Source organism: Paracoccidioides lutzii (genome assembly GCF_000150705.2).
Source record: "Paracoccidioides lutzii Pb01 unplaced genomic scaffold supercont2.39, whole genome shotgun sequence".
NCBI lineage: Eukaryota > Fungi > Ascomycota > Eurotiomycetes > Onygenales > Ajellomycetaceae > Paracoccidioides > Paracoccidioides lutzii.
Window position 1 is genome coordinate 2,350 of NW_015440985.1, and position 3,266 is coordinate 5,615.

The window sequence follows — 3,266 nt, forward strand, 5'->3', positions numbered from 1 at the left end:
TTATATTTCTACTCTTTTATAATATTAGATATAATACTTCTCATACTTTTTTTTGATATTTTATTTTATTCACATCAAGTGTCTTTATAGTTAGATCTGTTTATATATACTTTTATACTGGATCATCAGCTGTTACTCAATCTGCTAATAATTATCTTACAATTTATCTAGCATTTAGCAAATCTAAGCTCACTAGAGAACAAGAAAGATAAAAAGCTCTACAACTATATCTTTATTTAAAATATTTTCATATGGTAATGTATAGTTATTGATTATATCTTTACTACTATTAATTCTTTTATGATTCAGTTAATTAGATTTTGTAATACTGAAATTGATACTGCATTTAAACATATTCTTTATAATTCAAATATTGATATCAGTAAAGCAATTATTTAATTTAAAAAATATATAAAGAATATTAATAAATTAAATATACCTACTGATACTGTTAATTATTTGATCTAAAAGTTTATAATATAATCTAAATTTGTGAATACTCAGTAATAAAAAGCAAACTAAAAGCTCATCTATAACTTTTAATAAATATATTTCTGAGATATTAAGAATTAATAAGTTTATTTTTTTTCTGTTAAGCTTTATTAATCTCTTAGTCAAATTTCACATCATAAAGACTGATGAGATTTATATTATCTACTTTTATTAATATATAATTGAGAAAAAATATTTAATTTCAAAGATACAATGTTATAGCTAAATTAAAGTCAGAATGATAATAAGACAATAGCTTTAATTCATTTATGTAACTAGACAGTTATGATGAGAATACTAAACTGAGAAATAAAATATGAAATGAATAAGTAGTTAAATATATAGATATGATTGAGAATTAGAGTAGATCAATTTTCAGAGTGAAAATAATTAAGAATCAGAATGAATTAATCTTTGAAGTGAAGGTAAATTGATTTTAATTCATGTATAAGTGATTAATTATACTATAACATTAGTCTTTATTTTAAAAGAGTATTTACTCTCAAGTAGCTATATTAGAAGCAAGAAAAGAGTAAAAAGAAAATTCATCAAGCTTATCAGAAAATTATTCATTTTAATTATCATTTATTAGATTTTTATAGATTTTTCTTCTATATTTTACTAATATCAGATTTATCATCTTAAAGGATGAAATTTATTTGATTGTTTGATAGTTATAGAGCTTAAAGAATGCAAACAAAATTGATAGTCTTTAAGTCAATAATTATGATATTCATGATATACACAAGAATACAACAATTTTATTAATTAAATATATAATGAAGAATTAGATAAAAGATCAAAAAATATAAAGTTAAGTCTAATAAAATCATGATGAGTAGAGTAATCAAAGCGAGTTGAGCGATCAGAACAAGGCAAGTGATTGAGTGAGCAGAATTATTTACTGAATTTAGCTATCAAGTGAACTAAGTGATTAAGTAAGCTAACTAAAAAACTTATATTATAGCAAATATAAATAAAAAAATTTAAGGGTTAACTATTGAACAACATGCAGAAATTTCTTGTAGATTCAAAGAAAACTTAACTATTAAATTAGATAATTGTAAATTAACATGCTGAGATCTTTATAAAATTAAGATATCATTTAAGAATTTGATCTCATGTACAGAGAATATATTCAAACTTAGTAATATAAACTGTTAGAAATATATTTAAGATCTTATTTATAGTAAAAGTTTTATATGAAATTGAAATTGAAATTGAGAGCTTTATTCAAAGTTATTGATTTTGATGATGAAGCTTTTGAAATAGCACTTTTAAATTTTTAATAAAAAGCAGTGAGAGAAGTTTCTATAATGAAGATAAAAAAATAAAAAATTAATAAGAGTTTCTAATCATTCAGTATGATTACAATCACTATGAATTTTATACAAATATTGATAGAGATATAAATATAGATATAAATATTAATATAAGACTTACTACTTAATCTCTGAAGTTTTTTGAAAAAAAGGAGTTTAGTATTATATTATGACTCATGTAAAATTAGAATGATATTAAGACAATAGCTTTAATTTATCTATCTAACTAAGTAGCTGTAATGATAATATTAAACTAAAAATTAGAATATGAAATAAACAAGCAGCTGAATGTATAGTACTAATTAAAAATTAGAGTGAATCAACTTTAATTCATATACAAACATCTTTATTATAACATATAGCTTCAATGAGAAGTTTATCTAATTTTTATGATATTTGTCAACTTAAAAATAGATATTATACTTCTTTTCATTAATAAATTTTATATAACTCTTGATGACTTAAAGACACTTAAAGTTTTTTCATCTGAGAATCTGATATTTTATATTTTTCACTCAGCTCTACTCTCATCACTTGATGAAATTATATTCAGAAGAAGATTATAAAGATTTAAATCTCTAAATCTATAACTATAATACTATATATAATTTTCAATTTTAAATTAAATCTTCAATAAATAATAAAAGTAATATATTTTCTTTTACTGAGATCAATACTATCAACCTGTTTCAAAGAATAAAAAAATAATAAATTTTTTTTTCACTCAGATCAATGTTGTCAATCTGTTTTATTTTAATATATGATTAAATATTTACTATAAATATGATTATGAGAATAAATCTATATATTCTAAATGCAAAATTTCTCATCATAAAATCTATTGACTAGTTTACTTAAATAAAGTTTCTGAAAATTGATAGAAGAATAATATCAAAAAAATAAAGAATTTTAAGAAAATATTAATAAGATGAATAATAATAAATGAAGACAGCTGATAATTCTACTGTCAAGTTTTCTGTCACATATAATGATATTTTTTTCAAATTATTAATCCTAGAGAGATTATTATCATTTCAATATACTCTATTAAATTATATAATAATGATATAAACATTGTTAATCAAACTTTTTTACCTTCAGCTAATCATTTCATCAAGTTACTGGAAGTTAATAAGTTTATATATTAAAAGGAGATTATAAAAGTTGAGAGAATGTGTGATTTTTTTTCTCTTTCTACATCTTTATTTTAACAGATTTTTAGTAGTTTTGTTTTTCCAGTTGATTTTATCATCTAATCTGTGAGTTTTTACTTAATTAGCGTAATTTCAATGAGTATATATTATATAGTTTTTTTATTGAATAATTAAAGTAACTTTGATATTAGTATATTTAAAGATAATTTATAAAGCACTAATTAAAAATTTATATTATTATTATATTACTAAATTAAGTAATCTTATGAAATTCTTCTCTATATAAAGTTTTCAAAAT